This window comes from Leptodactylus fuscus, unplaced genomic scaffold (assembly GCF_031893055.1).
Source record: "Leptodactylus fuscus isolate aLepFus1 unplaced genomic scaffold, aLepFus1.hap2 HAP2_SCAFFOLD_196, whole genome shotgun sequence".
In the NCBI taxonomy this organism is placed as follows: Eukaryota; Metazoa; Chordata; class Amphibia; order Anura; family Leptodactylidae; genus Leptodactylus; species Leptodactylus fuscus.
This window is the reverse complement of record NW_027440219.1, coordinates 160,001-177,500: the sequence shown is the minus strand read 5'-3', so window position 1 is coordinate 177,500 and position 17,500 is coordinate 160,001.

The following is a 17,500-nucleotide window of genomic DNA, read 5'->3' as shown; positions in this document are numbered from 1 at the left end:
GCCGGAGGGGGGAGACGGGACGGACGCCGGGACGCCGGCGGACGCCCGCTCCTCCTCCCCGCCGACCGGCGGCGAGCCCGGAGGGGGGACAAGGGAGTGGCAAAAGACTAGCTGACTTCAGTGTGCTTTTCAAAATATGCGTTTTCCCAAATATGCGGGAGGCCGGCCCGGGGTTCCAGGAGAGACGGGGAGATTGTCCCTGAAGGCCGAGAAGCCGGGCCGACCCGGGGCCACCCCAGCCTGGGTGAAGCCAGAGGCCAAGTCCCTAGCAGGTGGCAGGCTGCATTCTGCTAAGTGTCTACCAGAGGGAGACACTTCCAGGAGACCCAGGGGGCCGAGCCTGAGGCGGCAGGCCGGCCATGGGTTCCAGGAGAGAGGGAGAGATTGTCCCAGGCGGCTGGGAAAAGGCAGGGCTACCCGAGCCTGGGTAACGCCAGAGACTAAGTCCCTAGCAGGTGGCAGGCTGCAATCTGCTAAAAATCCACCGGATGGCAACGGAGAGCCGCGCTCCCCGGCTTGTCCACAAGGCGGCTCCACTTCCAGGAAACCCAGGGGGGCGAGCCTGAGGCGGCAGGCCGGCCATGGGTTCCAGGAGAGAGGGAGAGATTGTCCCAGGCGGCTGGGAAAGCCAGGGCTACCCGAGCCTGGGTACATGCCGGAGGCTGAGTCCCTAGCAGGCGGCAGGCTGAATTCTGCTAAGTGTCTACCAAGAGGGCACCACTTCCAGGCAACCCAGGGGGCTAAGCCTGAGGCGGCAGGCTGGCCCAGGGTTCCAGGAGAGAGGGAGAGATTGTCCCAGGCGGCTGGGAAAGCCAGGCCTACCCAGGGCTACCCGAGCCTGGGTAATGCCGGAGGCTAAGTCCCTAGCAGGTGGAAGGCTGCATTCTGCTAAGTGTCTACCAAGAGGGCACCACTTCCAGGCAACCCAGGGGGCTAAGCCTGAGGCGGCAGGCAGGCCCAGGGTTCCAGGAGAGAGGGAGAGATTGTCCCAGGCGGCTGGGAAAGCCAGGCCTACCCAGGGCTACCCGAGCCTGGGTAACGCCGGAGGCTAAGTCCCTAGCAGGTGGAAGGCTGCAATCTGCTAAAAATCCACCGGATGGCAACGGAGAGGCGCGCTCCCCGGCTTGTCCACAAGGCGGCGCCAGCATTCAGGTTGCAGGCTGCATTCTGCTAAAAATCCACCGGATGGCAACGGAGAGCCGCTCTCCCCGGCTCGTCCACAAGGCGGCGCCACTTCCAGGAGACCCAGGGGGGCGAGCCTGAGGCGGCAGGCTGGCCCAGGGTTCCAGGAGAGAGGGAGAGATTGTCCCAGGCGGCTGGGAGAGCCAGGCCTACCCAGGGCTACCCGAGCCTGGGTAATGCCGGAGGCTCAGTCCCTAGCAGGTGGCAGGCTGCATTCTGCTAAGTGTCTACCAAGAGGGCACCACTTCCAGGCAACCCAGGGGGCTAAGCCTGAGGCGGCAGGCTGGCCCAGGGTTCCAGGAGAGAGGGAGAGATTGTCCCAGGCGGCTGGGAGAGCCAGGCCTACCCAGGGCTACCCGAGCCTGGGTAATGCCGGAGGCTCAGTCCCTAGCAGGTGGCAGGCTGCATTCTGCTAAGTGTCTACCAAGAGGGCACCACTTCCAGGCAACCCAGGGGGCTAAGCCTGAGGCGGCAGGCAGGCCCAGGGTTCCAGGAGAGAGGGAGAGATTGTCCCAGGCGGCTGGGAAAGCCAGGCCTACCCAGGGCTACCCGAGCCTGGGTAACGCCGGAGGCTAAGTCCCTAGCAGGTGGAAGGCTGCAATCTGCTAAAAATCCACCGGATGGCAACGGAGAGGCGCGCTCCCCGGCTTGTCCACAAGGCGGCGCCAGCATTCAGGTTGCAGGCTGCATTCTGCTAAAAATCCACCGGATGGCAACGGAGAGCCGCTCTCCCCGGCTCGTCCACAAGGCGGCGCCACTTCCAGGAGACCCAGGGGGGCGAGCCTGAGGCGGCAGGCTGGCCCAGGGTTCCAGGAGAGAGGGAGAGATTGTCCCAGGCGGCTGGGAGAGCCAGGCCTACCCAGGGCTACCCGAGCCTGGGTAATGCCGGAGGCTCAGTCCCTAGCAGGTGGCAGGCTGCATTCTGCTAAGTGTCTACCAAGAGGGCACCACTTCCAGGCAACCCAGGGGGCTAAGCCTGAGGCGGCAGGCAGGCCCAGGGTTCCAGGAGAGAGGGAGAGATTGTCCCAGGCGGCTGGGAAAGCCAGGCCTACCCAGGGCTACCCGAGCCTGGGTAACGCCGGAGGCTAAGTCCCTAGCAGGTGGAAGGCTGCAATCTGCTAAAAATCCACCGGATGGCAACGGAGAGGCGCGCTCCCCGGCTTGTCCACAAGGCGGCGCCAGCATTCAGGTTGCAGGCTGCATTCTGCTAAAAATCCACCGGATGGCAACGGAGAGCCGCTCTCCCCGGCTCGTCCACAAGGCGGCGCCACTTCCAGGAGACCCAGGGGGGCGAGCCTGAGGCGGCAGGCTGGCCCAGGGTTCCAGGAGAGAGGGAGAGATTGTCCCAGGCGGCTGGGAGAGCCAGGCCTACCCAGGGCTACCCGAGCCTGGGTAATGCCGGAGGCTCAGTCCCTAGCAGGTGGCAGGCTGCATTCTGCTAAGTGTCTACCAAGAGGGCACCACTTCCAGGCAACCCAGGGGGCTAAGCCTGAGGCGGCAGGCAGGCCCAGGGTTCCAGGAGAGAGGGAGAGATTGTCCCAGGCGGCTGGGAAAGCCAGGCCTACCCAGGGCTACCCGAGCCTGGGTAACGCCGGAGGCTAAGTCCCTAGCAGGTGGAAGGCTGCAATCTGCTAAAAATCCACCGGATGGCAACGGAGAGGCGCGCTCCCCGGCTTGTCCACAAGGCGGCGCCAGCATTCAGGTTGCAGGCTGCATTCTGCTAAAAATCCACCGGATGGCAACGGAGAGCCGCTCTCCCCGGCTCGTCCACAAGGCGGCGCCACTTCCAGGAGACCCAGGGGGGCGAGCCTGAGGCGGCAGGCTGGCCCAGGGTTCCAGGAGAGAGGGAGAGATTGTCCCCGGCGGCTGGGAGAGCCAGGCCGACTCAGGGCTCCATAAGCCCGGTAGAAGCTGAAGATTAAGCCCCCAGTCTACCAGCTACCCTCCCTGGAGCTCAGCTTAGGGAGAAGTCTCATTTAGCTGGATAAGTCACATTCGGGCGGACAAGTCACATTTGCCAGCATAAGTCACATTTGGGAGGACAAGTCACATTTCCCAGCATAAGTCACATTTGGGAGGACAAGTCACATTTGCCAGCATAAGTCACATTTGCCAGCATAAGTCACATTTGCCAGCATAAGTCACATTTGCCAGCATAAGTCACATTTGCCAGCATAAGTCACATTTGCCAGCATAAGTCACATTTGCCAGCATAAGTCACATTTGCCAGCATAAGTCACATTTGCCAGCATAAGTCACATTTGCCAGCATAAGTCACATTTGCCAGCATAAGTCACATTTGCCAGCATAAGTCACATTTGCCAGCATAAGTCACATTTGCCAGCATAAGTCACATTTGCCAGCATAAGTCACATTTGCCAGCATAAGTCACATTTGCCAGCATAAGTCACATTTGCCAGCATAAGTCACATTTGCCAGCATAAGTCACATTTGCCAGCATAAGTCACATTTCCAAGCATAAGTCACATTTCCAAGCATAAGTCACATTTCCAAGCATAAGTCACATTTCCAAGCATAAGTCACAGTTGGACTTAATAGTCGGGCCCAGAGAGATTCCCATGAGTGCTATCTCTGGCAGTGGGCTTAATAGTCGGCCCCGGAGGGTCGGCGGTGGGGCTTAATAGTCGGGCCCGGAGGGTCGGCGGTGGGGCTTAATAGTCGGGCCCGGAGAGACTTCCAGGGACGGCCGTTTGTCAGGGGGCTTAATGGCGGGGTCCGATCGGCCTCCCGTGGAAGCCTGCCTGGGGGAGCGGTGAGGACTCTTGAGGGCCAGCGGAAGGAAGAGGTGGTGCTGTATTTGACCCCGGCTGCCGGGAGATGGGGAGCTGGAGGGTTGCCCCGAGGCGGGGTCTGCAGGGAGAACCGGGTTCCGGAGCGGGCGGGCCTAGGGGAGGCAAGCCGGGCCGGGGCTCACCCTCCTGGGCAGGGTCCGAGGGGAGCTTCCCCCTGAGAGAACTTCCACTTCCGTAGACACTTTGACAAAAAACCCCCCAAAAAACCGGAGCCCCCGAGGAGGCCTTCCTGCGGCGAGCGCCAGGCCGGGCTGGGGCTACCCAAGCCTGGGTAAAGCCAGAGGCTAAGTCCCTAACAGGTGGAAGGCTGCATTCTGCTAAGTGTCTACCAGAGGGCGACACTTCCAGGAGACCCAGGGGGCTAAGCCTGAGGCGGCAGGCTGGCCCAGGGTTCCAGGAGAGAGGGAGAGACCGTCCCAGGCGGCTGGGAGAGCCAGGCCGACCCAGGGCTACCCGAGCCTGGGTACATGCCGGAGGCTAAGTCCCTAGCAGGTGGAAGGCTGCATTCTGCTAAGTGTCTACCAGAGGGCGACACTTCCAGGAGACCCAGGGGGCTAAGCCTGAGGCGGCAGGCTGGCCCAGGGTTCCAGGAGAGAGGGAGAGACCGTCCCAGGCGGCTGGGAGAGCCAGGCCTACCCAGGGCTACCCGAGCCGGGGTACATGCCGGAGGCTAAGTCCCTAGCAGGTGGAAGGCTGCATTCTGCTAAGTGTCTACCAGAGGGCGACACTTCCAGGAGACCCAGGGGGCTAAGCCTGAGGCGGCAGGCTGGCCATGGGTTCCAGGAGGGAGGGAGAGATCGTCCCGGGCGGCTGGGAAAGCCAGGCCTACCCAGGGCTACCCGAGCCTGGGTACATGCCGGAGGCTAAGTCCCTAGCAGGTTGCAGGCTGCGTTCTGCTAAGTGTCTACCAGAGGGCGACACTTCCAGGAGACCCAGGGGGCTAAGCCTGAGGCGGCAGGCTGGCCATGGGTTCCAGGAGGGAGGGAGAGATCGTCCCGGGCGGCTGGGAAAAAAGCCAGGCCGACCCAGGGCTACCCGAGCCTGGGCAAAGCCAGAGGCTAAGTCCCTAGCAGGTGGCAGGCTGCGTTCTGCTAAGTGTCTTCCAGAGGGAGACACTTCCAGGAGACCCAGGGGGCTAAGCCTGAGGGCGGCAGGCCGGCCATGGGTTCCAGGAGGGAGGGAGAGATTGTCCCAGGCGGCTGGGAAAGCCAGGGCTACCCGAGCCTGGGTAACGCCAGAGACTTAGTCCCTAGCAGCTGGCAGGCTGCAATCTGCTAAAAATCCACCGGATGGCAACGGAGAGCCGCAGTCCCCGGCTCGTCCACAAGGCGGCGCCAGCACTCGGGTTGCAGGCTGCATTCTGTTAAAAATCCACCGGATGGCAACGTAGAGCCGCTCTCCCCGGCTCATCCACAAGGCGGCGCCACTTCCAGGCGACCCAGGGGGCTAAGCCTGAGGGCGGCAGGCCGGCCCAGGGTTCCAGGAGAGAGGGAGAGATCGTCCCGGGCGGCTGGGAAAAAAAGCCAGGCCGACCCAGGGCTACCCAAGCCTGGGTAAAGCCAGAGGCTAAGTCCCTAGCAGGTGGCAGGCTGCGTTCTGCTAAGTGTCTTCCAGAGGGAGACACTTCCAGGAGACCCAGGGGGCTAAGCCTGAGGGCGGCAGGCCGGCCATGGGTTCCAGGAGGGAGGGAGAGATTGTCCCAGGCGGCTGGGAAAGCCAGGGCTACCCGAGCCTGGGTAATGCCAGAGACTTAGTCCCTAGCAGCTGGCAGGCTGCAATCTGCTAAAAATCCACCGGATGGCAACGGAGAGCCGCAGTCCCCGGCTCGTCCACAAGGCGGCGCCAGCACTCGGGTTGCAGGCTGCATTCTGTTAAAAATCCACCGGATGGCAACGTAGAGCCGCTCTCCCCCGCTTGTCCACAAGGCGGCGCCACTTCCAGGCAACCCAGGGGGCTAAGCCTGAGGCGGCAGGCTGGCCCAGGGTTCCAGGAGAGAGGGAGAGACCGTCCCAGGCGGCTGGGAGAGCCAGGCCTACCCAGGGCTACCCGAGCCTGGGTACATGCCGGAGGCTAAGTCCCTAACAGGTGGAAGGCTGCGTTCTGCTAAGTGTCTACCAGAGGGCGACACTTCCAGGAGACCCAGGGGGCTAAGCCTGAGGCGGCAGGCTGGCCATGGGTTCCAGGAGGGAGGGAGAGATCGTCCCAGGCGGCTGGGAAAGCCAGGCCTACCCAGGCCTACCCGAGCCTGGGTACATGCCGGAGGCTAAGTCCCTAGCAGGTGGAAGGCTGCAATCTGCTAAAAATCCACCGGATGGCAACGGAGAGCCGCAGTCCCCGGCTCGTCCACAAGGCGGCGCCAGCACTCGGGTTGCAGGCTGCATTCTGTTAAAAATCCACCGGATGGCAACGTAGAGCCGCTCTCCCCCGCTTGTCCACAAGGCGGCGCCACTTCCAGGCAACCCAGGGGGCTAAGCCTGAGGCGGCAGGCTGGCCCAGGGTTCCAGGAGAGAGGGAGAGACCGTCCCAGGCGGCTGGGAGAGCCAGGCCTACCCAGGGCTACCCGAGCCTGGGTACATGCCGGAGGCTAAGTCCCTAACAGGTGGAAGGCTGCGTTCTGCTAAGTGTCTACCAGAGGGCGACACTTCCAGGAGTCCCAGGGGGCTAAGCCTGAGGCGGCAGGCTGGCCATGGGTTCCAGGAGGGAGGGAGAGATCGTCCCGGGCGGCTGGGAAAAAAGCCAGGCCGACCCAGGGCTACCCAAGCCTGGGTAAAGCCAGAGGCTAAGTCCCTAGCAGGTGGCAGGCTGCGTTCTGCTAAGTGTCTTCCAGAGGGAGACACTTCCAGGAGACCCAGGGGGCTAAGCCTGAGGGCGGCAGGCCGGCCATGGGTTCCAGGAGGGAGGGAGAGATTGTCCCAGGCGGCTGGGAAAGCCAGGGCTACCCGAGCCTGGGTAATGCCAGAGACTTAGTCCCTAGCAGCTGGCAGGCTGCAATCTGCTAAAAATCCACCGGATGGCAACGGAGAGCCGCAGTCCCCGGCTCGTCCACAAGGCGGCGCCAGCACTCGGGTTGCAGGCTGCATTCTGTTAAAAATCCACCGGATGGCAACGTAGAGCCGCTCTCCCCGGCTCATCCACAAGGCGGCGCCACTTCCAGGCGACCCAGGGGGCTAAGCCTGAGGGCGGCAGGCCGGCCCAGGGTTCCAGGAGAGAGGGAGAGATCGTCCCGGGCGGCTGGGAAAAAAAGCCAGGCCGACCCAGGGCTACCCAAGCCTGGGTAAAGCCAGAGGCTAAGTCCCTAGCAGGTGGCAGGCTGCGTTCTGCTAAGTGTCTTCCAGAGGGAGACACTTCCAGGAGACCCAGGGGGCTAAGCCTGAGGGCGGCAGGCCGGCCATGGGTTCCAGGAGGGAGGGAGAGATTGTCCCAGGCGGCTGGGAAAGCCAGGGCTACCCGAGCCTGGGTAACGCCAGAGACTTAGTCCCTAGCAGCTGGCAGGCTGCAATCTGCTAAAAATCCACCGGATGGCAACGGAGAGCCGCAGTCCCCGGCTCGTCCACAAGGCGGCGCCAGCACTCGGGTTGCAGGCCGCATTCTGCTAAAAATCCACCGGATGGCAACGGAGAGCCGCTCTCCCCGGCTCATCCACAAGGCGGCGCCACTTCCAGGCGACCCAGGGGGCTAAGCCTGAGGGCGGCAGGCCGGCCCAGGGTTCCAGGAGAGAGGGAGAGATCGTCCCGGGCGGCTGGGAAAAAAAGCCAGGCCGACCCAGGGCTACCCAAGCCTGGGTAAAGCCAGAGGCTAAGTCCCTAGCAGGTGGCAGGCTGCGTTCTGCTAAGTGTCTTCCAGAGGGAGACACTTCCAGGAGACCCAGGGGGCTAAGCCTGAGGGCGGCAGGCCGGCCATGGGTTCCAGGAGGGAGGGAGAGATTGTCCCAGGCGGCTGGGAAAGCCAGGGCTACCCGAGCCTGGGTAACGCCAGAGACTTAGTCCCTAGCAGCTGGCAGGCTGCAATCTGCTAAAAATCCACCGGATGGCAACGGAGAGCCGCAGTCCCCGGCTCGTCCACAAGGCGGCGCCAGCACTCGGGTTGCAGGCCGCATTCTGCTAAAAATCCACCGGATGGCAACGGAGAGCCGCTCTCCCCCGCTTGTCCACAAGGCGGCGCCACTTCCAGGCAACCCAGGGGGCTAAGCCTGAGGTGGCAGGCCGGCCCAGGGTTCCAGGAGAGAGGGAGAGATTGTCCCAGGCGGCTGGGACAGCCAGGCCTACCCGAGCCTGGGTAATGCCAGAGGCTAAGTCCCTAGCAGGTGGAAGGCTGCAATCTGCTAAAAATCCACCGGATGGCAACGGAGAGCCGCGGTCCCCGGCTCGTCCACAAGGCGGCGCCAGCACTCGGGTTGCAGGCTGCATTCTGCTAAAAATCCACCGGATGGCAACGGAGAGCCGCTCTCCCCCGCTTGTCCACAAGGCGGCGCCACTTCCAGGCAACCCAGGGGGCTAAGCCTGAGGCGGCAGGCCGGCCCAGGGTTCCAGGAGAGAGGGAGAGATTGTCCCAGGCGGCTGGGAAAGCCAGGCCTACCCGAGCCTGGGTAATGCCAGAGGCTAAGTCCCTAGCAGGTGGAAGGCTGCAATCTGCTAAAAATCCACCGGATGGCAACGGAGAGCCGCGGTCCCCGGCTCGTCCACAAGGCGGCGCCAGCACTCGGGTTGCAGGCTGCATTCTGTTAAAAATCCACCGGATGGCAACGGAGAGCCGCTCTCCCCGGCTCGTCCACAAGGCGGCGCCACTTCCAGGCGACCCAGGGGGCTAAGCCTGAGGTGGCAGGCCGGCCCAGGGTTCCAGGAGAGAGGGAGAGATCGTCCCAGGCGGCTGGGAAAGCCAGGCCTACCCAGGGCTACCCGAGCCTGGGTAGATGCCGGAGGCTAAGTCCCTAGCAGGTGGAAGGCTGCATTCTGCTAAGTGTCTACCAGAGGTAGACGCTTCCAGGAAACCCAGGGGGCTAAGCCTGAGGGCGGCAGGCCGGCCATGGGCTCCAGGAGAGAGGGAGAGATTGTCCCAGGCGGCTGGGAAAGCCAGGCCTACACAGGGCTACCCGAGCCTGGATACATGCCGGAGGCTAAGTCCCTAGCAGGTGGAAGGCTGCATTCTGCTAAAAATCCACCGGATGGCAACGGAGAGCCGCAGTCCCCGGCTCGTCCACAAGGCGGCGCCAGCACTCGGGTTGCAGGCTGCATTCTGCTAAAAATCCACCGGATGGCAACGGAGAGCCGCTCTCCCCCGCTTGTCCACAAGGCGGCGCCACTTCCAGGCGACCCAGGGGGCTAAGCCTGAGGCGGCAGGCCGGCCCAGGGTTCCAGGAGAGAGGGAGAGATCGTCCCAGGCGGCTGGGAAAGCCAGGCCTACCCAGGGCTACCCGAGCCTGGGTAGATGCCGGAGGCTAAGTCCCTAGCAGGTGGAAGGCTGCATTCTGCTAAGTGTCTACCAGAGGTAGACGCTTCCAGGAAACCCAGGGGGCTAAGCCTGAGGGCGGCAGGCCGGCCATGGGCTCCAGGAGAGAGGGAGAGATTGTCCCAGGCGGCTGGGAAAGCCAGGCCTACCCAGGGCTACCCGAGCCTGGATACATGCCGGAGGCTAAGTCCCTAGCAGGTGGAAGGCTGCAATCTGCTAAAAATCCACCGGATGGCAACGGAGAGCCGCGGTCCCCGGCTCGTCCACAAGGCGGCGCCAGCACTCGGGTTGCAGGCTGCATTCTGTTAAAAATCCACCGGATGGCAACGTAGAGCCGCTCTCCCCGGCTCGTCCACAAGGCGGCGCCACTTCCAGGCGACCCAGGGGGCTAAGCCTGAGGGCGGCAGGCCGGCCCAGGGTTCCAGGAGAGAGGGAGAGATCGTCCCGGGCGGCTGGGAAAAAAGCCAGGCCGACCCAGGGCTACCCTAGCCTGGGTAAAGCCAGAGGCTAAGTCCCTAGCAGGCGGCAGGCTGCGTTCTGCTAAGTGACTTCCAGAGGGAGACACTTCCAGGAGACCCAGGGGGCTAAGCCTGAGGGCGGCAGGCCGGCCCGGGGTTCCAGGAGAGAGGGAGAGATCGTCCCAGGCGGCTGGGAAAAAAAGCCAGGCCGACCCAGGGCCACCCCAGCCTGGGTAAAGCCAGAGGATAAGTCCCTAGCAGGTGGAAAGCTGCAATTTGCTATGGAAAGCTGCAATTTGCTATGGAAAGCTGCAATTTGCTAAAAATCCACCGGATGGCAACGTAGAGCCGCTCTCCCCGGCTCGTCCACAAGGCGGCGCCACTTCCGGGCGACCCAGGGGGCTAAGCCTGAGGGCGGCAGGCCGGCCCAGGGTTCCAGGAGAGAGGGAGAGATCGTCCCGGGCGGCTGGGAAAAAGCCAGGCCGACCCAGGGCTGCCGTTGCCTGGGTAATGCCGGAGGCCGAGTCCCTAGCAGGTGGCAGGCTGCTAGCGTCTACCAGAGGGCGAGATCCCGCCTCCCCGAGCGGCCGGGGAGAGAGGATTTGCAGGAGCTGACAGGCGCGCACGCAGAAGGGAAATCCCCCTTGGCGGCCGGGGGGAGAGACGATTTGCAGGAGCTGACAGGCGCGCACGCGCGCGCGCAGAAGGGAAAGTCCCCGGGCGGCCGCGGGGAGAGAGGAGAGATGATTGGCAGGAGCTGACAGGCGCGCACGCGCAGAAGGGAAGTCACCCTCGGCGGGCGGCGGGAGAGACGATTTGCAGGAGCTGACAGGCGCGCACGCGCAGAAGGGAGAGTCGTCCCCCCCGGGCCGGGGAGAGAGATGATTGGCAGCCGGCGGAGGTAGCTGCCAGGCGGACCAGAAGGAGAACTGCGGCCGCTCCGAGCAGAAGGGAAATCCCCCGGGCCTCCGGGGAGACGAGCGGCCTCTGGCAGGCGCGGCGAGCCGGCGCCGGCGCCGCCATCCCGGGCGAGGCGACGGGCGCCTCCCGCCCGGCGCATATGGCACTTCCGTCGACACTTAGTCAAATTTTCAACTTTCAAAATTCCTCCGGCGGCCGTGTTTCACTCCGGGGAGCGGCGCCCTCACGCCGGCGGCGGCGCGCCTCGGCCGGCACGAAGGGGTACCACCTCGAGTCGGTGTCGGGGGTCCCGCCGTGGAACCGGGCGTCGGACGGCCCCGGAGGAGGCCTCGGAGCCGAAAAGGCACTACCGGAATGAGGTTGAATTTGACGGCCGGATCCGGGCCGGAGTTCCACAAAGTCGGACACTTTGAGTGGTTGGTCTTCATGTAATGGGACAGGTGACACTCTCTCTGTGACCTACTTTTGAACACCCCCGTCAAGAACCGTGTCCGAGACAGCGTGTGCTGTCAATTAGCTTACCAAAAGTCAGAGTACCAGGGCATCGGACACCCGACTCTGACAAAGTCCCAGTGAACTCTGCTGACAGGCCGCCGACGGCGGATCCCTGCGGGGGGGAGGCAGAGCGAGGGCACCGCCCCCCCGAGTTGCGAGACAAGCCTCTTTAGGTCGCGTGGCAAGCCTCGGTTTTCAGGCGGGCGCTTCCCGCCGAGCCAATCGGCACTTTTAGACACTTTTGGGGAAAAAAAAAAGAAAAAGTCAAACTTTGAAAAATAAATAACCAACGAAACACGGACCAATGAGAACCGCTTCCGGCTGGTCGCGGAAGGGAGAGATGATTGGCAGGAGCTGCCCTGCGCGCTAGAATGAGAACTGCGGCCGCTCCGAGCAGAAGGGAAATCCCCCGGGCGGGCCAGGGGAGACGAGCGGCCGCTGGCAGGTACGGCGAGAGGGCGCCGGTGCCGCCATCCCGGGCGAGGCGACGGGCGCCCCCCGCTGAGCCGATCGGCTCTTGGACACTTTGGGGAAAAAAATAAAAAAAAAAAAAGGCAAACTTTGAAATAAAACCCCACGAAACACGGACCTCGGTGAGATCCCCCGGGCGGCCGGGGAGAGATGATTGGCAGGAGCTGCCAGGCGCGCAGAAGGGAAGTCCCCCTGTGCGGCCGGGGAGAGATGATTGGCAGCAGGCGGAGGCAGCCGCCAGGCGGACCAGAAGGAGAACTGCGGCCGCTCCGAGCAGAAGGGAAATCCCCCGGCGCGGGCCAGGGGAGACGAGCGGCCGCTGGCAGGTACGGCGAGAGGGCGCCGGTGCCGCCATCCCGGGGGAGGCGACGGGCGCCTCCCGCCGAGCCGATCGGCACTTTTAGACACTTTGGGGGAAAAAGACCGACATTTTAATAAACCCCATACAACACGGACCAGTGAGAACTGCAGCCGGCCGGCCGGCCGGCCGGCGCAGAAGGGAGGTCCCCCGGGAGGGCCGGGGGAGAGATGATTGGCAGGCGGAGGTAGCTGCCAGGCGCGCGCAGAAGGGAAGTTCCCCCGGGCGGCCGGGGGGAGAGAGAGAGAGAGATGATTGGCAGCCGGCGGAGGTAGCTGCCAGGCGGACCAGAACGAGAACTGCGGCCGCTCGGAGCGGAAGGGGAAGTCTGAGGCGGCAGGCCGGCCCAGGGTTCATGGAGAGAGGGAGAGATTGTCCCAGGCGGCTGGGAAAAAAGCCAGGCCGACCCAGGGCCACCCCAGCCTGGGTAAAGCCAGAGGATAAGTCCCTAGCAGGCGGCAGGCTGCGTTCTGCTAAGTGTCTACCGAGAGGGCACCACTTCCAGGCAACCCAGGGGGCTAAGCCTGAGGCGGCAGGCTGGCCCAGGGTTCCAGGAGAAGAGGGAGAGATCGTCCCAGGCGGCTGGGAAAGCCAGGCCTACCCAGGGCTACCCGAGCCTGGGCACATGCCGGAGGCTAAGTCCCTAGCAGGTGGAAGGCTGCAATCTGCTAAAAATCCACCGGATGGCAACGGAGAGCCGCAGTCCCCGGCTCGTCCACAAGGCGGCGCCAGCACTCGGGTTGCAGGCTGCATTCTGCTAAAAATCCACCGGATGGCAACGGAGAGCCGCTCTCCCCGGCTCGTCCACAAGGCGGCGCCACTTCCAGGCGACCCAGGGGGCTAAGCCTGAGGCGGCAGGCCGGCCCAGGGTTCCAGGAGAGAGAGGGAGAGATCGTCCCAGGCGGCTGGGAAAGCCAGGCCGACCCAGGGCTACCCGAGCCTGGGTAAAGCCAGAGGCTAAGTCCCTAGCAGGTGGCAGGCTGCATGCTGCCAAGTGTCTACCGAGAGGGCACCACTTCCAGGCGACCCAGGGGGCTAAGCCTGAGGCGGCAGGCTGGCCCAGGGTTCCAGGAGAGAGGGAGAGATTGTCCCAGGCGGCTGGGAAAGCCAGGGCTACCCGAGCCTGGGTACATGCCGGAGGCTGAGTCCCTAGCAGGCGGCAGGCTGAATTCTGCTAAGTGTCTACCAGAGGGCGACACTTCCAGGAGACCCAGGGGGCTAAGCCTGAGGCGGCAGGCTGGCCCAGGGTTCCAGGAGAGAGGGAGAGATTGACCCAGGCGGCTGGGAAAGCCAGGCCTACCCAGGGCCACCCGAGCCTGGGTACATGCCGGAGGCTAAGTCCCTAGCAGGTGGAAGGCTGCAATTTGCTATGGAAAGCTGCAATTTGCTAAAAATCCACCGGATGGCAACGGAGAGCGGCTCTCCCCGGCTCGTCCACAAGGCGGCGCCACTTCCAGGCGACCCAGGGGGCTAAGCCTGAGGCGGCAGGCCGGCCCAGGGTTCCAGGAGAGAGGGAGAGATTGTCCCAGGCGGCTGGGAAAAGAGCCAGGCCGACCCAGGGCTACCCGAGCCTGGGTAAAGCCAGAGGCTAAGTCCCTAGCAGGTGGCAGGCTGCATTCTGCTAAGTGTCTACCAAGAGGGCACCACTTCCAGGCAACCCAGGGGGCTAAGCCTGAGGCGGCAGGCTGGCCCAGGGTTCCAGGAGAGAGGGAGAGATTTGTCCCAGGCGGCTGGGAAAGCCAGGCCTACCCAGGGCTACCAGAGCCTGGGTACATGCCGGAGGCTAAGTCCCTAGCAGGTGGAAGGCTGCAATTTGCTATGGAAAGCTGCAATTTGCTAAAAATCCACCGGATGGCAACGGAGAGCGGCTCTCCCCGGCTCGTCCACAAGGCGGCGCCACTTCCAGGCGACCCAGGGGGCTAAGCCTGAGGCGGCAGGCCGGCCCAGGGTTCCAGGAGAGAGGGAGAGATTGTCCCAGGCGGCTGGGAAAGCCAGGCCGACCCAGGGCTACCCGAGCCTGGGTAAAGCCAGAGGCTAAGTCCCTAGCAGGTGGCAGGCTGCATTCTGCTAAGTGTCTACCAAGAGGGCACCACTTCCAGGCGACCCAGGGGGCTAAGCCTGAGGCGGCAGGCTGGCCCAGGGTTCCAGGAGAGAGGGAGAGATTTGTCCCAGGCGGCTGGGAAAGCCAGGCCTACCCAGGGCTACCCGAGCCTGGGTACATGCCGGAGGCTAAGTCCCTAGCAGGTGGAAGGCTGCAATTTGCTATGGAAAGCTGCAATTTGCTAAAAATCCACCGGATGGCAACGGAGAGCGGCTCTCCCCGGCTCGTCCACAAGGCGGCGCCACTTCCAGGCGACCCAGGGGGCTAAGCCTGAGGCGGCAGGCCGGCCCAGGGTTCCAGGAGAGAGGGAGAGATTGTCCCAGGCGGCTGGGAAAGCCAGGCCGACCCAGGGCTACCCGAGCCTGGGTAAAGCCAGAGGCTAAGTCCCTAGCAGGTGGCAGGCTGCATTCTGCTAAGTGTCTACCAAGAGGGCACCACTTCCAGGCGACCCAGGGGGCTAAGCCTGAGGCGGCAGGCTGGCCCAGGGTTCCAGGAGAGAGGGAGAGATTGTCCCAGGCGGCTGGGAAAGCCAGGCCTACCCAGGGCTACCCGAGCCTGGGTACATGCCGGAGGCTAAGTCCCTAGCAGGTGGAAGGCTGCAATTTGCTATGGAAAGCTGCAATTTGCTAAAAATCCACCGGATGGCAACGGAGAGCGGCTCTCCCCGGCTCGTCCACAAGGCGGCGCCACTTCCAGGCGACCCAGGGGGCTAAGCCTGAGGCGGCAGGCCGGCCCAGGGTTCCAGGACAGAGGGAGAGATCGTCCCAGGCGGCTGGGAAAAGCCAGGCCGACCCAGGGCTGCCGGAGCCTGGGTAATGCCAGAGGCCGAGTCCCTAGCAGGTGGCAGGCTGCTAGCGTCTACCAGAGGGCGAGATCCCGCCTCCCCGAGCGGCCGGGGAGAGAGGATTTGCAGGAGCTGACAGGCGCGCAGAAGGGAAATCCGGAGAGATGATTGGCAGCCGGCGGAGGCAGCCGCCAGGCGGACCGGAAGGAGAACTGCGGCCGCTGGGAGCGGAAGGGAAATCCCCCGGGCGTCCGGGGAGACTAGCGGCCGCGGCAGGCGCGGCGACCCGGCGCCGGTGCCGCCATCCCGGGCGAGGCGACGGGCGCCTCCCCGCCGGCGCGGTTGGCACTTCCGTCGACACTTTGCCAAATTTTCAACTTTCAAAATTCCTCCGGCGGCCGTTTTTCACACCGGGGAGCGGCGTCCTCACGCCGGCGGCGGCGCACCTCGGCCGGCAAAAAGGGGTACCTCCTCGAGTCGGTGTCGGGGGTCCCGCCGTGGAACCGGGCGTCGGACGGCCCCGGAGGAGGCCTCGGAGCGGAAAAGGCACTACCGGAATGAGGTTGAATTTGACGGCCGGATCCGGGCCGGAGTTCCACAAAGTCGGACACTTTGAGTGGTTGGTCTTCATGTAATGGGACAGGTGACACTCTCTCTGTGACCTACTTTTGAACACCCCCGTCAAGAACCGTGTCCGAGACAGCGAGTCCTGTCAATTAGCTTACCAAAAGTCAGAGTACCAGGGGATCGGACACCCGACTCTGACAAAGTCCCAGTGAACTCTGCTGACAGGCCGCCGACGGCGGATCCCCGCGGGGGGGAGGCAGAGCGAGGGCACCGCCCCCCCGGGTTGCGTGACAAGCCTCTTCAGGTCGCGTGGCAAGCCGCAGTTTTCAGGCGGGCGCCTCCCGCCGAGCCGATCGGCACTTAGACGCTTTGGGGGAAAAAAAGGTCAAACGCACAAAAAAAAAACCCCCATAAAACACGGACCATAAGAGATCCCCCGGGCGGCCGGGGAGAGATGATTGGCAGGAGCTGACAGGCGCGCAGAAGGGAAATCCCCCGAGCGGCCGCTGGCAGGCACGGCGACCCGGCGCCGGTGCCGCCATCCCGGGCGAGGCGACGGGCGCCCCCCGCTGAGCCGATCGGCTCTTAGACACTTTGGGGAAAAAAAAGACAAACTTTGAAATAAAACCCCACGAAACACGGACCTTAACGAGATCCCCCGGGCGGCCGGGGAGAGATGATTGGCAGGAGCTGCCAGGCGCGCAGAAGGGAAATCCCCCTTGGCGGCCGGGGAGAGATGATTGGCAGGAGCTGACAGGCGCGCAGAAGGGAAATCCCCCGGGCGGCCGGGGAGAGATGATTGGCAGCCGGCGGAGGCAGCCGCCAGGCGGACCAGAAGGAGAACTGCGGCCGCTGGGAGCGGAAGGGAAATCCCCCGGGCGTCCGGGGAGACTAGCGGCCGCTGGCAGGCGCGGCGACCCGGCGCCGGTGCCGCCATCCCGGGCGAGGCGACGGGCGCCTCCCCGCCGGCGCGGTTGGCACTTCCGTCGACACTTTGCCAAATTTTCAACTTTCAAAATTCCTCCGGCGGCCGTTTTTCACACCGGGGAGCGGCGTCCTCACGCCGGCGGCGGCGCACCTCGGCCGGCAAAAAGGGGTACCACCTCGAGTCGGTGTCGGGGGTCCCGCCGTGGAACCGGGCGTCGGACGGCCCCGGAGGAGGCCTCGGAGCGGAAAAGGCACTACCGGAATGAGGTTGAATTTGACGGCCGGATCCGGGCCGGAGTTCCACAAAGTCGGACACTTTGAGTAGTTGGTCTTCATGTAATGGGACAGGTGACACTCTCTCTGTGACATACTTTTGAACACCCCCGTCAAGAACCGTGTCCGAGACAGCGGGTCGTGTCAATTAGCTTACCAAAAGTCGGAGTACCAGGGCCTCGGACATCCGTCTCCGACAAAGTCCCTGCGACCTCAGCTCTCACGCCGCCGATAGTGGATCTCCGCTGGGGGCGAAAAGAGCGAGGACGCGCCGGTTGCGAGACAAGCCCCCTCCGCGTCGCGTGGCAAGCCTCGGACGAGTCACCCGTCACCCGCGGGTCACCCACCGATCGATCTGACGGCCGCCGACCCGGCGGGAAGGGACCCTCGCTCGGCCGGACCTAGGGGGTCCGCGCCGGCTAAGGCGCGGGGTCTTTCCTTCCCTTCAGCTCCGGAGCGGCGTAGCGGAAAAGCTTAAGGCCGGCGCGGCGCCACCCGCCCAGGGCGGGCGCCCGCGGCAGACCCAGGACATCGGCGAGAGAGAGTTTGCCTTCGCCCCGTCCGACCCCCGAGGTGTCAGAAAACCGGGCGTCCCCTACGAACGAAAGGGTTCCTCGCCGAATCCGGGCCGGGCTCCGCGCCCGAGCCCCGGCTCTTCGGGAGGCCCGACGCCCGAGAGCACAGGTTGACCTCCGCACCTCCGTA